General features: G+C 42.1%; 1 protein-coding gene across 1 annotated transcript in view; it reads left to right on the plus strand.

The window, feature by feature from the left end:
* ITPR1 (inositol 1,4,5-trisphosphate receptor type 1) overlaps positions 1–17,668 on the plus strand; it is a 320,526-nt gene that overhangs the window by 63,761 nt on the left and 239,097 nt on the right. The gene's annotated exons all lie outside the window — the stretch shown is intronic.

Consider the following 17,668-nt stretch of genomic DNA (forward strand, 5'->3'; position numbering starts at 1 on the left):
TCATGAACACTTAAAGTTAGATTAAATTTTGTCTCCTGGTGCCAAGGAATAAACACTCTCTCTTTCCTGCGTGGGGTCAGAAGTGCCCCTTGGCATGCAGGAGGGCACGTTCCCACAGAGAACAGGCTGTGTCGATTGTCTTCCCAAGAGGAAGATCTGAATGGCTACCCCTTCTCTTTTAAAATGGATTGGATTCTGCAAACTATTGAAGAGTTGACTCTCTACTAAATAGAAGTGTGATTGATACCGAAACAGGATTAAATTTTTAACTTCTAGGGAATTGAGTGCAACCCCAGAAATTTGGAAATGAATGTGAAAATGGTCTGAAAAGCAATCTCTTGTTCCAGTGACTGTATCAACACCCAGAGTGATATTGATGTTTCAGAACGTTAGGTTGCAGTTAGCTGTTTCCTTGTTCTTTTCACTTGTTGCCATTTGGACCTAAGGTTTATGCCAGGAAGTTCAGATTTGCTCCTCATGAATCTGAGTGGCATAATATTGGCCTCTTCTTCCCCATTGCTCTTCCTGGTAGCCAGATCCCTGTGCGATGAGCTGTAACATATCCTCAGATGAACTTCATAAAAGCATGTTGGAGATGGGAGAGGAGATCTATAAATTCAGAGGACGAATAAAATGTCAGTGACTTGTAAGAAGTTGTAAGCCAAGTTAGGAGCCAAATTGGAAACTGAATCTTGGATTTTTTTTTTTTTTTTTTTTTTAAAGGCTTTATTCTTTCCTTCTCCTGCTGGCTAGGTCTTCCAAGTGCTGCCCTCAACCTGTGAGTCTAACAATTGCTTTTCAAACGGACAGTTACTTTAATGAGCCCTGACTATATATTCGAGCAATATTTTGTTGCAGAGGAGTTGTTTTCCCAGAATTTGTTGACCTTTATTCCAGTCTCCCCATTGAGCAAACCTCTGTCTGTTGAATCAGCTCCTGGAGAACCTCAGCTCTGAGTAAATAAAGAGCTTAAAGGTAAGAAATAGGTGGGTCAGTTGAGCCAAGTGGGGCCAGGTAAGATCAGAGTTCAGACCCAGGTCAAAGTGAGGAGAGGAGAGAAATAGCCAGCACTGTTTGGCCCAGGATGCATGGACACACACACACGTTTAAACACACTGCAAAAGTGGAGGTGTTTCCCGAGTTCTTTTTTTTTTAGGCAGAGTCTCACTCTGTTGCCCAGGCTAGAGTGCCGTGGCGTCAGCCTAGCTCACAGCAACCTCCGACTCCTGGGCTCCAGCAAGCCTCCTGCCTCAGCCTCCCGAGTAGCTGGGACTACAGGCACGTGCCACCATGCCCGGCTAATTTTTTCCATATATATTTTTAGTTGTCCAGCTAATTTCTTTCTATTTTTTTTTTTTTTTGTAGAGACAGGGTCTCGCTCTTGCTCAGGCTGGTCTTGAACTCCTGACCTCAAGCGATCCTCCCGCCTTGGCCTCCCAGAGTGCTAGGATTACAGGTGTGAGCCACCACGCCCGCCCCGAGTTCTTAACATACCGAATGCAATGCAGGTGTGTTCCTGCATCTTGCCTGTGTTGTTCCTGTAGGACTGTAACCCGGACACCTGGACAGTAATCAGCCCACCCTTGGCCACTGCTAGATACTCTCCTGGCACCAAGAGCCATCCAGACCAGTTCTCAGGAGAGTTGCATGTTTACTAGGCCCCCCTCTTTTCCTCTCTCTTCCTCTGTTCCAACGTAGGTAATCCCCCCTTCCACGGCCTTTCTCTTGGATGTGCATCCTGAGGATGGTACAGTGTAAAGACTGCTTGGGTTGAATCCTGGTTCTGCCACTTACAACCTGTATGACCTCTAGAAAGTCATTTAATCTCTTTGCCTCAACTTCTTCACCTGTAAAATGGGGATAATAAATTTCATTGGAACATGAAGAGTTAAATGAGTTAATATGTGGAAAGCCCTCAGGGTGCGGTCTGTGGTGTGTTCAGTTAGTGTTAATTGAGGAGGAAGTGAAGTCGTCTCCCCTTCAATTCCTACCTAGGTGACATTGGACAGTCTCATACTTACCATCATTATTGTTCTAAAGCTCTTCCTCTTTCTTACCTATTCTGGTAGCACTAGTTATGAGGATAAGAGACCTCATTGCTAACAGATTCTTTGTTGAATTCCTGGAATGCTCCAGGTTGAAGGTGAAAAGATAAAGCATAAAGATAAACTCCTTTTTTTGGAACTTAAATTGTTATGGGAAAAGAGGCATGTCAGCAAGGGATTGCAGTGTAGTGCGGAAGGTGCTAAACCCCAAGTGCAAAGCAAGACTGGAGACAGGCAAAGGAAGACCATAGTGAACCCCAGGGAGTGGGCTTGGGGGTGGGGTTGGTCACGGAGGGCTTTGCAGAGGAGGTGACACTTGAGTTAGTTCTTAAAGGGGTGAGAGTTTCAACGATGGAATATGCAACTCCATCAGTACCCCTGATAAGTCAAATATGTTCAGGCGAGAAAGCTGCTCGTTAGATTTAGCAGATGTGTGGTCACTGGAAATCTATGGCAGGGTCGCTGCAGTGGGGGAAGGTAGAGGGAGCCTGAATGCAGGGATCTGAGAAGAGCAGGGGATAAAAAAGTCTGTGCCTTTTTACAGACTGGGGCCCTGCATGCCAGGGTCCTTACATAGAGTTTATGATAAAACTTGCTGGTGCTAGCGATGTTGTCTCAGAAAACTGCAGAAGACAAAAAATAAGAGCTTTGATGGGAACTGAGGCCCAGTGGAAACTACTCGTACTCTCTTGCTAAGATCCTCACTGTCTTCCAGGACCTGTGCAGCCTTTCATCTTTTTCTGTTTTAACTTCTCTTCACTTCCATTCACTCCCATTCCACAGAGCTTTGCTGAGCGCTGAGTATGAGCCAGACACTAGGGGATCCCAAGCTGGGTGAAGGCATTGTTCCTGCCCTGGAGGTGACCTTGAGAGGGGAAGACAGTTCCGTGAAGAAAGAAAGACAGTGTGAAGTGTGGCTGGAATCAGCACCGTGTGTGAGGAGGGAGTGTGTCCTGGTCTAAGACAGGGGTGGCCTCGGGGTGCGCGAGGTCTTGCCATGGGGGTGGGTACTGACGGAGTGAACACAGGGACTCCAAGCAAAGGGAACGAAGCCTGCAAAATCATCGGAGGAAAGGCCTTAGCTTGAGTGAGGAATGGGCTGAGTTGTGTGGCTGGATTAGAGGGTGCCGGGGTCAGGCAGGAGGGGTCCCAGGTGAGGCTGGTGTGTTGATGAGGGCTCTACGGGGCAGGTGCTTTTAGGCACACGGACTTTATCATGTGGAATCCAGGGATCCCGGGAAAGTTTTTAAGCCAGAAAGTTACATTATTAAATTAGACTTTAAAAAAAAATAAAAAGTTAATTCTGGTGACAGTGTGGATGATAAGTTTCCTTATATTTAATCTTTCATATACAATGTAAAATTTTTGAGACATTTAAAAATTTCTAACATAACAGTCTATATGTCTGTATATGTTCCTAACAGTATAATAATATAACATTATAACCATTCTTTTATAAATGTATAAACGATGTTTTAGGTTTTTGTGAGTACATTTTTGTGACCACAGTTTCTATGGAAAAATGAATATTGAGTGTCAAAGAGCAAAACTTGGTGTGTGAGAGGTTTGTACATTGGTGATCTTCTATGTTGGCCTTATCCATAAGGTAAAGGACCTTAAACTCAGATCTCTGGCGCGTTTCTTTTTGTGTGTTAAGAAGGGTCATGGAGCTCCTGACCCCAACACTGGGAAGCAATGATTCCATGTGTTTGCCAGCCTAGGTAGCACAGCTGTTTTGTAGATGTCTTTAAAAGAGTGCACGGATATTTTGGTATTTGAGAATAGGTCTTGGAGCTTGTCATGGAAGTTGCATAGTTTTTGAAATTAGTCCTTAACCTTAAACTTTGTTCACATTGAACTCTAGAACAGCTGTGGTTTTTGAAGACCAGCTGTTGAATGCATTCATGCATATTTAATTAAGTTTTTTTTAAGGGCTATTAAAGATCTGAAGACAATTATATTCAGGTTCAAGGAAAGGACTTCTTGTGGGAGTTTAATATTTTTAAACTGTTGACTGACCAAGGACTGGTATTTACTGATGTTCTTGAGTTCACAAGTCCCAAGTATAATAGGTAAGGGATCGTGCTGCTATTCAAGTCCTTTCTTCTCCAACTCTACAATTATACTACTCTTCAGTTTGGAGTATTGTATATTTTCACACTTAACATTTTGAGGCTATTTCACTGTACAGTACAAATACAGTTGCTGAGAGAATATGATAAGATTTCAAGCTTTGTCAGAAGCAAATATGAGGTTGTTAGGCATCTTTCAAATTTCTTAAGCTCCTGAACCTGATGGTATTATCAAATTAAAGATATAGACTACTAAAATCTTTCAGTTCATTGAAAATTTTTGTACTTCTCATAAAATAGCCACCACTTAAATGTTCAAAATTTCTTATAATCTATGATTTAGCATTTATGAAAACTATGTTAACATGAATGCATTTTAAATCATTCTGTAAGTAATGCCTTTGGAAGTCAGTATGAAGTTTTACCTAACAGTACAAGTAAACCATGTAACCACTTATTAAAGATGAATGATATTTTTATGCTGAAAGAATAAAAGACTGTTTCTTAAAAGGAAAAAAAAAAACCAGACTGCTTCTTGAGTTTTTCACCACTGTACAGAGTATCATGAATAGGAGAATCTGAATGCCTAGCAGCCGTCTGTATTATTTTGTTTATTTATATATTCATTTAATTATTTTACAGTAAATCTTAAAATTATAGCTAATTCTGCAGTAGCTGGGGACATCAGCCAAATCCTGTACATCTAGATATTTTTGAAACTCTCTTTTTTGCTCTATCAATTACTCTTTGTCCATATTTGGCCATTTTTAAGTAGCCAAGTTGTCCTTACTAATCAGTGGTGATAACTGTGGATAGGAAAAAAGTCGATCAACTGCAAGTGTGTTTTTACATATGATGTATTAGTTATCTTTGCTACACAGCAATTACAAAACTTTGGGGGCATACAACAATACATGTTTATTGCTCGCGTGTCTCGGGTCACAGAGGTTCTGCAGATGTTGGGTGAGCCTGCTCACGCGCCTGGGTGTTGGCTGGCTGTTGGGTGGGGTGAGGTGACTGAGTGACTTGGCTCTGCTCCAGCGTCTCATTCTCCAGCAGTCATGGCAATGACAGTGGCTCTAGAGAGCAAGCCTCAGTGCACAAGCCCATTAAACCCCTGCTTGCGTCACGTCTGCTGACCAAAGCACGTCACTTTGGGCTGAGTCCAGAGGCAGAGTTGGCCACCTGACTGTGGTAGATTGTCACTGCAAAGTTTTATGTCAAAGGGTGTGGATACGGGGAGGAGTTAAGAAGTGGGGCCAAATGATGCAATTCACAATTTTTGTTGATAACAATTGATGTCCCTTCTTACCTGTCACATATGTTATCTCCTTTCTTTAAATCTTCATCAGGATTATTCGGTGGCAAAGAACAGAAACTCATTCAAGTTGGTTGAGGATTACTATAAACAGAGCAGGCAAACTTGCAGGCATATAAAAGTAGGAAACCAAGAACAGGCAGGTCTCACCAGAACTGGGACTGTTAGATACTAGGCTTTGAGGTTATTCTCTTTTGGCTGTGAGGGACCATGGACCTTCTTTCGTCTCTGCTCCTCTCTCTCACGTATGACCCAATGTGGGCACCTTGATCCCAATTCTGTGCCACTTTGTGGCTCAAGCACCCACTGTTATCTCACTGTCTGGGTCTAATTCATATCCCCACATCCTAGCTCATGCATTGGTTATTGCTGGGTCTACTCTTAAGTCTCCCAGGACTGAGTGCTCGGTCTTCATCTCTTTACTCCTTCACGTACGGGTAAGGTCCAGTCCTATGACTTTAAATGCTGTCTTTATGCTGATGATTCCTAAGGTCTGTCTCCAGACTTGCATATACTACGTCCTATTCACATCTGCACTTGGATATATCTCATAGACATGTCAAATGGATTACTTGATTTCCTCCTCATAAACCTGCATATCCCAGTCTTTTCTCAATACATGGCAATTTCAGTTTTCTAATTGTTTAAGTCTTGGAGTCTTTTTTGTAATGCTTTATGAAATATTTTTAAATTATGTGCACATATTATAGCTCTCATGTACAGCATAAAAGAAAGCAAATTGGAAAACTTAATATGACATGGGTGAAATAAAATAGATATTGAAGGTCTTAGAAATTAGGATTTTTAAATTTACTAATATAAGCAAAAAGGATATTTAATGGGTTTTGTTTTTTTTAATTGTGATAAAAAACACGTAACACAAAATTTACCATCTTAACCCTTTTTAAGTGTACAGTTCAGTAGTGTTAAGCATATTCACATTGTTGTAAAACAGATCTCCAGAACTTTTTCATCTTGCAAATCTGAAACTCTGTACGCATTAACAACTCCCCTTTCTCCCCTCTCCCCAGCCCCTGGTAACCACCATTCCACTTTGTTTCTATGACTTTGACTACTTTAGATAGCTCACATAAGTGGAATCATATAGTATTTGTGTTTTGTGACTGGCTTATTTCACACAGCATAATGTCCTCACAGTTCATCCATGTTGCGCATGTGACAGGGTTCCTTTCCTTTTTAAGGCTAAATAATCATTGTATGTAATACGACATTCTGTTTATCCATTCATCCATCAGTGGGCCTTTGGGTTGCTTCTACCTTTTGGCCATTGTGACTAGTGCTGCTACGACCATGGGTGTTCAAATACCTCCCTGAGACCCTGCTAACAGTTCCTTTGGCTGTATACCAGAAGTGTGATTACTTGATCATATGGTAGCTCTATTTTTCGTTTTTTAGGAACCTCCACACTGTTTTCCATAGCAGTTGTACCATTTTGTGATCTCACCAGCAGCGCACAAGGCCTCTAATTTCTCCACATCCAACCAAGCCTTGGAGTCTTTTTTGACCTCTCTCATCCCCTAATCTAGTCCATCAGTAAATCCTCGTGACTTATATTCAAAATATATCCTACACCTGACTGCCTCTCATCTTGTCCATCACTGTCACCTTCTTCCTAATCCTGGTTGGCTCTTGTCTAGACCATGGCACTAGTCTGCTAACTGGTCTCCCGGTCTCAACCCTTGCCCCCTACAGTCTGATCTTCAGAGAGCAACCAGAGTGATAATTGTAAAATAGAAGCTAGATCTTGTCACTTCTCTGCTTAAAACTTTCTAATGATCCCCATCACACTGGGGATAACATATTCAAAGTTTATTAATGGTTTCGGTTTAAAACGTCCTAAAAATTCTCATTACTTTGCTCATTTGGCTTCAGATACAGTGATTTTCTACTGTGCCTTCAATACACTAAGATTGTTCCTGCCTCAGAGCCTTTACACTTGACGTTTCCTCCACCTGGTGGCTTTATTCAGACCTTTGCTCGATTTACTCCTTCCTTTAATTCAGGTGTCTGCTCAATTGTGACCTCTTTACAGAGGCCTTTCCAAACCACCCTCTCTAAAAAGGTACTCACTACTCCTTTTCCCTCCTCCCTTCTTATCCTGCTTTTCCTTTGAGCACTTGCCACTTTCTGACATCATATTGCATTTATTTGTGACTTTCTTATGGCTGTTTCCCCCAAGAGAATGTAAGCACCATCAACACAAGGCTTCTATCTCAGCATCTGGATGAGTGTCTGGCACTTAGAAGGTGCTCAATAAATATTGGTGGAGTGAATGAGCAAAAGAATGCGTTGTCGTCTTGTGCCTAAACAGCTTTGGCCATGGTGACAGAGGTAACCTCGTGTACACATGGTGCCCTAGGTGGGGCTGATTTCCAGGGAAAATGCTTGCAATGTCTAACCACTTCCAGTTGATTTCTCCAGGTAGAAACCATTTGTTGGCTATTGCTCACAAGGTCTGAGTGGGAAAGTATAGGTGGCTCATCCAACCTCTTACTGAAAAAAACAATTCAGGGATTGATGGGAATTGTTTCCCTCTGTTCTTTTGGCCTCAGATCACCCTTTCTGAGCCTTGGCTGTTCTTTTTTTTTTTTTAACCTGCAGTCACATTTCCTATTGTAATGTGAGGGCAATGCCTCATTGTACAATAAATGCTGGAAATGGATTTTAAAGCATCACAAAGCAAAGCCAGAAATTCCTCCTGCAGGGGAGATGGTAGGTTGACAAGTCCGAGAATTATATAATGGGATCTCCTCTTACCCTCCTTGTAAAAGATATCCCTCCCCCCACAAAAAAACCCCACCAAAACAATGGGCTTTTCTTCTCGGCTTGTTTGGGATATTCCTGGCATCCTCCTACCTACTGTCCTGTACTTTGGGGCTCTGGGATTAGAATCATGTATAATAGCTTTGTTTTTCCCCCAGCTGGGTTTGTGAGGAAGTTATTCTGATGAAAACAGTCAGTTAATTCTAAAGGATCTGCACACGCTTGCTGAGCAGAGAACTTCTACCTTAAATGGTCTTCCATGCTGTGGAAGGGAGCTTCTGATGCGTCAGTCACAGTGATAATGTCATAGGATTGGAACATCATCTTTGCCCGTTCACGCCTCTCCATGGCCTTGAGGAGTCTATTTCATTTTCAGTCTTACTAGTCTGTTAGAAACAATGATATTTAAGATGGGTCTGAAGGCTCCTGGGGTCTTGGGATAGGTGAGCAGAGCTCTGTCAATTGCAAGAGATTCAAAGATGACTGCAAATGCAGTCTGAGGGGCGCTCCCTGAAGCACCACCCCAGTGTGAGTGAGGCTTAGTTTTTTTGGAGTGGGTGCTGCTTACACAAGTGTGTTCACATTGTGAAAATTCAGCCTCCCTGCTTATGATTTCTTTGCTTTTCTGCATGTGTGTTATACTTTAGGAAAAAGGCTTTCCTAAGAAAACAAACCAACCCTGGTTCCTACCTGCAAGGAGATCTGGTGGAGCTATTTAAATTTAAGATCACGTACTCGGATTAGTGGTAGGATTAAGGAAAGCATATTATTATGGGAGCACAAATAGAAGAGATCAAACTCATGTTTTGGGGGAGGACGGAGGAAAATCAGAGAGAAGCTTTAAATGGGATTTATCTATAACCTTTTCCTGGCTTCCTCCATATAAGATAAGGATTTACATGAGGAATCCAGAATAAGTAGTTTCCATCCTAGCTTTGTGGTAGCATGCCTGAGGTTAAAACACGTTTGGGAGGTAAAATATCATTGTCTAAAAAAGCAGAAAATATGTTAAAAATATCACTGCTCTCAGGGACTTCGGTTATGTCCCCAGACGTACCTCACTATTGGCATGGATAACCAGATGGGTGAGTGAATAAGAGCTGAACCCCAAGACTGAGTATTGCTCATCAGTGTGTTTTGTTAATGTGAAATATTTAATTTTATGAAGAGCTGGCAATGACCCTGTATTGCAGGAGGGTCAGGGACGTGTGTGTGTATGTGTACAAGATTATAATAGGAATAATTAGCAAGCATTGCAAGGTGGTGTAAAATGAATTTCTCTACTGTAAATACGTTGACCTCATAGAAGGAACTGATGGCAATTGGATTCAGAGCAGATAGTACTCAAATTGACTTTTGGACAATAGGTTCCAGGCTTGTTATCTTGCTAACAAGTTAAAGATGTAGATTCCTGGGGTCCTGTCCCTGGATTCTGCGGGTCTGCGGTAAGGCCTAGGGTTGTGCATCTTCACAAACAGGTTTAGGTGTAGGTGGTTCACAGACCACAGCATGAGAAGTGATGACTGGGCATTTGGTAGGGAGAGAGGGCAGCGCTGGTGGAAGCACATGCTTGGAAGTAAAAAATGACAGCATTCAGTGAGGAGCCAGGCTAATTCCTGAGGCAGAAAAAGAACATTTATCTAGAAGCAGCAAATATGGCAGGCAGTCCCTAGCGTTGGAGGGACTGATGGTGGGACAGGTAATGACAATTGAGCCTGTTATCCACAGGATGCTACAGTCTGTAGATAATGTTTTTCTTTGAAAGAAGCTTCAGAATGAGGTCAGTATTTAAGTGAAAATATCACTCTTGAGGAATTTGCATCTCAGCACGTCAGAACTGGAGCAAACCTCTTAGAGGTTATCTTCTTTTTCCACCCTGCCACTTAAGAGAGAAGACTGGGAGACCAGAGCCCAGGAAGTCACTTGTGAGGGGTGAGCAGAGATTTGGCTGAAGCTCAGAGATTTCCTGATGAATAATGGACACTAGTATGTTCATTCATCAAACTCTTACTAAGCATCTACTCTAAATGCTCAGTCCTAGGCTAGGCCCTGATGGAGTTTACAATCCAATGAAGGTGTCAGTTGTAGAACAAGTGTGGCAATTTCTCCTATGGTGATTTGTGTTCTCCATGATGCCAGTTAAATGTGGCAGGGTTATTTTATTGGAAAACAAGCTTTGCATTACACAGACCCCTACTGATAACATCATTGAAATGAGGGCCTGGGTACACGGTGAGCCACACTGCTCTCTACACGGCTGCACTGTTTGAGTGGCAGTTTCATTTTAGTGCAGTCTGCTGTGATTGATTTGGATAGTGTACAGCAGTGCTTCTTAACTTCAATGTGCAAGGCTTTTTACCCAGGGATCTGGTTAAAAATGCAGATTCTGTGGGTCTAGAGTAAGGGCTGAGATCCTGTATTTCCAGCCAACTGCCAGGGATGCTGATGGTGCCGGTAGGTGGACCACACTGACTAGCAGGAATCTAGGCACCTGGAGATAGATCTTCAGTGACCCAAAAGACCGCTACTATCGAGATTCGTTTGGTTTTTGTTAGTTTTGATCAAGCGATCTGTACTTTTTCAGCTTGTAATAACAAGGTACACTATAACTACAAAAATGCCTTTGCTGTTGAAATTTGTCCAGAGAAACAGCTTTATAATTGAAAGTCCTCTCCTCTCTAACCTCTAACCTCTTTGACCTCATTGAAAGAAATAACATCACTTTGGATAAAACAAGATTTCTTGATTTTTACCAACTGTCACAAAATAGCAGAACAGACTGTAATTACAAGTGTGACAAATGTTATAAAAGAAGTGAGGCTGGGGTGTCTATATTGGGGTGCTCTAACTGTGGTACATTTGGCTAGATGCCATATTGGTGTTTTTTCCCCATATTAGTTTCTTGTTCTTCTCCTCCCCTCACCCCAATCTTACATTAGTGCATGAGGTAGCATATGCCGGCACAGAAAATGTTGAAGGATAATTGCATTTTTACCTGAAGCTCATTCAACAACCAATGCCAGTAAAACAGCACATTCCAAATGCATTTTGAAATACTAGCCCTTCCGGCTCATAGTTTGTTTATAACAAGCAGAAGGAGAAAAATTATTATTTCAGATTGCTATAGTGCTTGACACTGTGGGGCTTTTTAAAGGGCATAAGTGAATACATTGAGCTTTTGTGTAAGCATGTTTCTTTTTAAAAATTGTTTGATATGAGATTAAAAACTTAAGTACATAAGATTCTATAGAAAGCAGACTTTTTTCTGCTGCTTCTTTGTTTCCAGTTTGATTTTTTTCTGTCTTTTGAGTGACAGGATCAGAGAATGCACAAATCATAGGAGGGAGCAGTCTAGTTCGACCTTCTTGATGCATTTCCTTCCATTGTGTATTGGCCTCCATGTTCCAATGAGAAGTTCCCTGTCTGACGACAAGGTTGCTAATCCGGTTGTTACTCCAGGTGGCTTTGCCAGTGAGAATTGTGGATCATGATTATCCCTAGAACCCAAAGACGCTTTGGTGCTTTTCCAGCCCAGTGGTTCTGTGTTCTGCGTGGGCAGCTTCAGTGTTTGCGTTATCGTGGTTTACAGAGCCCCGTGTTCAGTAATCCTCCAGCCGACATTTGGGCTTGGGATTTAAGCGTGGAGGGCGCTCATGATTGCCATGACGAGAGTGGCCGAGGAACAACAAGGAATTATGGATGGCCAAACCTCAGAAGATTTTTCTTATTGTGGATTTTGAATGTGTTTTAGGTTTTATCTGTGTGAGCACACAGCCCTTATGCTGGTCTATGTAGACATAAAGCAAATGAAGTAGATGACGGTGAACTTTGCAGTGTCATCAAGAGAGTAGGGACTCCAGGGGTCAGGCATCTTCTGGTTTTTGTCTTATTTTCAGCCTTCTACAATCCTGACTAGAACGAAAATTCAGTCGACCCATGTGCTATTGCCCTTTTTGACCTATCAAAATGTTACATTTGGTCCCACCTAATCAGTCATATGAGCTGTGAGTGCTGTCGTGACCTGAGCACTCTGATACAAAGCAGCACTGTTTGGGCAGTGAGGCTATGTGGTAGGCTTGGGGTCGGGTTCCAGCCCCACAGCTCGTCAGCTGTGTGATGCTGGGAAAGTTACTTAACCTCTTCCAGCTGCAGTTTCTTCTAAAAGACGTGCTGGTTTGATGATGAAATGAGATACTGTAAAGTACATACATAGTACCTCGAACATTGTAAGCACTTAATTATAGTAATGCTGTTGAGCATTTGTTGACTCCTGTAAATATTAGTTATATAATTCTGATCATAATACCTTAATGTCAATAAATACCTCTAAATACTTGCTATATTATTAATATAGCAATATATTAGTTATATCAATTATATAATTAACAATATATTATATATTAACATATATATTACTATGATATATAAAGCAGTTTAATATGTGTGTATATATATCTGTAATATATATTATATTTAAAAGTTTAAAATAATGGATGAGAGGAAGCACCATGTAGATTCTTTAACTTGACCAACAACTATCTTTGTGGAAATTTATTTTCCCCTTTTAGGTTAAATGGCTCTGAAATTGCTGGTTGCTGGCTTGAGTGTGCATAAAGAAAGGGAATCTTGGTCAATTACCAATTGAGTATGTCCATTCTGGTGGTTTCCCTTTAAATAGAAAGTGTATCACTGATCAAGTTTCCTTTCTGTAGGAGAGTTTGTATTAGACAGGTATTGAACTAGGATTTTTGTTCTAATGAGAGTTGAAAGTTGGCATTGTCAGATGGCATGGTGGGTTCTTTCTGGTGCCATATGAAGCTAGGTTGGACGTGGGCTTTGTGGAATTGCTCTCCTCCATTACTTTTTTATTAAAGTACATCCCTGCCCCTTGCAGATTCCAGGCATATTTTGTCTGGAGTGGGCAATTAGATATAACTGCATTTTGAATGTTAAATCAAGCCTTAAATTTTTTTTTAACCAAATGATATGTTTTAAGTGCTTCTGATAGAGGATATTAACATTATTAAGCCTTCAGGGGTGAGGAGGAAGGTTACATTTTAGGTTATATAAGGAATCGTCTGGTTTATGGTTCAGACAAATGATTTTTCAGATTGACTCATCCAGCCATTCCTTATGACCTACATCATCCTTTCAAAGGGGAGACAGAACAGAACTCTACAAATCTCCCACATTATGTTTTGTAAGAACTGCCAAGCCAGTTGTTCAAATCGACCTCGTCATCCTAATATCCCTGGCAGGAGAAACGGGTGTTCTAGGAGGTGACAGATGACCAGTGGAGAGCTCACCGTGCCTGTGTTCCGCAGCTCACTGTAAAGTGTCAAGGATGTGGCTTTTGCTGTGTTGTCCCAGAGGTCGTTCATAGTTCCCCGCAACTGTCCTTGTTGTCCCCCAACCTCTTGCCAAGACAGAGTTTCCATGGCTGAGCTGGGCAGAACAGACCCTGTCTGTGGGCAGGCCTCGGGGGCTGAACTGAGCATGCCAGTCCTCTTCCCAGGCCCTCCTATCACTGATTGGGGCCGCCTGGGTGCGGGCAATTGAGGGGGAGAGTAGAGAGAGTGGTGCCCTTGGGCAGATTCTTCCACCACGGAAACATCAGGCAAGAGAAATGAAAGTTTCCAGCTTGGACCAGCAAATATTTATTGTTTCTGTAAATACCAATCATGTTAGGAGCCAGAGCAGTTAATTAAACTCTGTACCTGTGGACTCCAGAACCCATAGGACTTAATTGCACTGACCCTGGGATACAATCCAATCCCTACCTCTCTGCATGCTAAGCTTAAACGTTTCACAAGGTTAAAATACCACCTATTTCAGGTACAGATGAAATTTCTAAGTAATTCCCCCAAGAATTACCTCGAAGGGGACCCAGATCCATCCTGACAGCCCAGCCTCCTTGGAGAGGGTTTTTGCTGAGGCAGCATTGGCAGGGTAGAGGAGGATTGTCACATGCAGCACTGCCTGTGCTACAGAGAGGTCCTTGAGATTCTCGTCCAAGCGTGGAGAAGATTCTTGTCTGTGTGGACGAAACACATCAACTGTGATGCTATGCTCATCTCTGTCGTGAGCTTCCTTCCCTGGTGTAGGGTTAAAAACTCCCATAAAAGACTGCTTTGATGTTCTCAGACCAGTTGGTTTACATTAATTTTTGGTTGCTTGCCATATTCTATATGAACCTCTTTTAGGAAAATTTGGGATGCTAGTGGTAATCTATATTGGGAGCCATCTCGACTCAGTATTAAATGAGTCTGGGAAAACAAGCGACGCCTACCCCATTACAAGTTTTATACGAAGCAAACATCTATTTTTGCTTTCTGCAGACTCCACTGTATGAAGCGCTAAAAATAACCAAATGCTCAGAAACCATTTATGATGCAAAAATGACTGTAGGGGGAACCGTGTTGTTTTCTGCCCTGGTTATAACTAAATAGTATAGGGCAGGAATTGTGCCCCAGAACATGTTTTGCAAGGTCATTCTGAGGCTTTTCTGGTGTTGGAGGGACCTACAGTTGTCCCTGTGGACTTGAAATGTCATCTTGCCCACACAAACTGTTAAAGAAACTTAAAATAATTTTGACAGGCTTTTTTTTTCTTTATTGCCTAAAAGCAATAGTCTATTTGGGTCTTGAAGATTTTGTGAGGTTTTTTGTTTTGTTTTTTTAGGACTCTTTAAAAAAGGCAAATGGAAATAAACAGACCATAGGTTACAGTAACCAAAAGACGGGGTCGTTAGGCCTTTTAAAATCTTTGCCACGTTTCCTAACGCTGACGTCGTTTCTTAAGCTGTGCTATGCATGAGACTTGGATACTCCATAGCTTCCGTGCCGGCCTGAGTTGTATTACCAAGAAGTGTATTTGCCAAGGTGGTCACACTGGCATTGGGAATCAAGCTCTGAGCTCAGAGGGTAGACCTCTTATATTTATCAAGCAGGCAATTTTCCTCTCCCCCAGCAGAGAAATAAAGTTTTGAATCCAGAAATGTTGGAACGTACTAAAGGAACGGCTGCTTAGTTTAATGTTTAAAGGGTGTGTTGCTGTTGCATCTATAAGAACCTCCCCCAGCACATCTGAATGTGTCCAGGAGGAGTCAGGTGGACCCAATTGTTCGCGTGCTGTGACGAGGGGGACAGTCAGCTCCACGGCGCCCCGCCCATGCACATATATGCATCCAGCTTGTTCTCCGGCGTGGGCGTGGAGATTGGCATAGTGTCTCGTGTGCCTCTCTCTTCTGCTGAGATTTGTATTATCTCCAAACTCAAGGAAATAAGATCCAAGACGATAAGTGACTGGCTGTGTTGCTTGAAAAGGAAGTGGACAGAGAGGACTCACATTCTGGAAGGGACTAGCAATTGACTGGACAGTGTTTTTTCTGAGCTTCTTAACCCTTTAAATACACCCCCTAAGGGCTGTGAAAATTTCTTGCCTTCTGTTAGATTTTTCTGTGAGCTGAATAGCTTTCAGAAACCTAAATGACTCAGGGAAAGTGAAAGCAATACTAGACTTTCTAGAAAAATTTATGGAATGTGTTCTTCTCCCAGCTATGTGTGTGCTTCAGGGAAACTGCTTCCTCTGCTATTAATACGACGTGTCCATGGTTTTGGGCCTGGTGTCACATCTGAAAACCTGCAGAAGACTTAGTGGCGAAATCTAAATCAGAACCTTACACAGATCTTCTTTTTTTATTTTTTTGCCCCCCGCCTTTATTTTAGCAATCTTTCTCTCCAATATTTATTTAAATTCTCAGCATATAAAAGACTCCTGGCATATGGGGGGAGAAAATGATTTTTAAGAAGTCAAGCCATTTCTCCTATAAGGGAGATTTGCTAACACAGGACATTGGATTGGACTTTCTTTGGTCCACTTTTTTGGTAGCAAAAAAATAGTTAAATAAATGTTTAAATGGAAGTAGTCTCATAAATATTTTGACTTTGAAAAATGAAAATTTATTGTGTAACTTTATAATAATGTCTGTGTTATAGCTGAACTTCATGCTTATAAAACTCTACCAATGAGAAATTGGGAAAAAAAAGTTAAGTGTTTGAGTCATAGCACCGACACCCGTTCAGTTTGCGTTTGTGCGTTTTACAAGAGAATGTGCAGTAGCTCAGCGGGTTTGAGCCTTCCTGAAGGTTGCTGCGGGGCTGGGATGAGTGCATCACAGGCCTCTGGTGAAGTGTTCTTCCGTTGGTAGTTTCTCAGCATTTTCCCTTGCCATGCGCAGTCCAGGCTAGTGGAATGGGGATACTCACATGTCTGTCACCCAGCTGGCTAGTTTTAGGAAAGATACGCTCGAGCCTGTTCCTCCTTGGCTTTTAGCTTTCACTTGCCTTATTTGGTAAAGCTGTGGGGTTCCTGATTCCTGGAAAGGGCTGTTTCACCAGTTTCAAGGACTATTTCCCACTTCCATCTAGTTCTGAGCTGGGAACTGGAGCTTGCTTGCAGCTCTGGGGTGTCTGTTTTGAACTGGGGCAGTTGCAGGGTTGGGGTGTCCTGAAGAATTCTTACGGTGCACATGGCTGATGGTGAGGTACCACTCACTAACGAGATGTTTGCACATCAGATACATAATTCAGTGTAAACTTCCCTTTGAAACTAGGAACTCCTGAAAGATTCAGGCTTTTTTGCCTCGTCCAAGGGCCCGAGATGGACATGCCCTTCTCACTTTCCCTAGAATCTTGCTATTTCCACGGTCCTTTCCCCCAATTATTCTTCCCGTTTCTGCCTTCTCTCTACCTCTTTTGGGGCTTTTTCCTTTCCCTTTTAAGGAATAGATGATTTTGCTCACATTAACGCTCCACATCCCAAGTTTTAATAGAGCTCACGGTTTATTATTCTCTGAGCACCTCTTCTGATGTTATTTATAGGGAAACTTATTCTTATCACGTTCATTATATATGAAGTCATGTTCTTAGCACCCACCTCACCCCGCCACCCCTTCTAAACCAAGTGGAGTCTAGAATCCTGACAACACACCCTTCTCTGGCTTCTAAGGAGCATTGTTTTAAAAATAATTAGCTTAAGTTTTGCAGAGATGAGAAGGTGTGGCTTATTTCTTGGAGCATATGTCTGTTTTGTGTTTTAGCCTAAAAAGGGAGTTTGGAGGCCCTCTATCCTCAGAAAGTTAGTTTTATTCTTTCTAATAAAAGGTGAGGATGGAGAAAGGGGGTCGAGGGAAGAGAGGAAGTGAGGTTGATGTAAGCTAATCCTTTGCTCTTTGCCCAAAGAGAATTTTCTTTTTTTTTTAAATTTAAAGTAGAAGGAAGTTGACTTTATTAAGGGTTTGGAGGGAGGGGGCTGAAGGAAGCGGTTTTCCCTCCCAGCATGCGGAGGCTGCCACTCAGTGGGAGAATCGTGAAGCTCCGAACGCACTTTCATTTTCAAGAACTTGGTGGTGGAGCCTTTTTTTCCTGTCTTTGCTGTGTTTCTCTCTT

This window comes from Eulemur rufifrons, chromosome 7 (assembly GCF_041146395.1).
Source record: "Eulemur rufifrons isolate Redbay chromosome 7, OSU_ERuf_1, whole genome shotgun sequence".
In the NCBI taxonomy this organism is placed as follows: domain Eukaryota; kingdom Metazoa; phylum Chordata; class Mammalia; order Primates; family Lemuridae; genus Eulemur; species Eulemur rufifrons.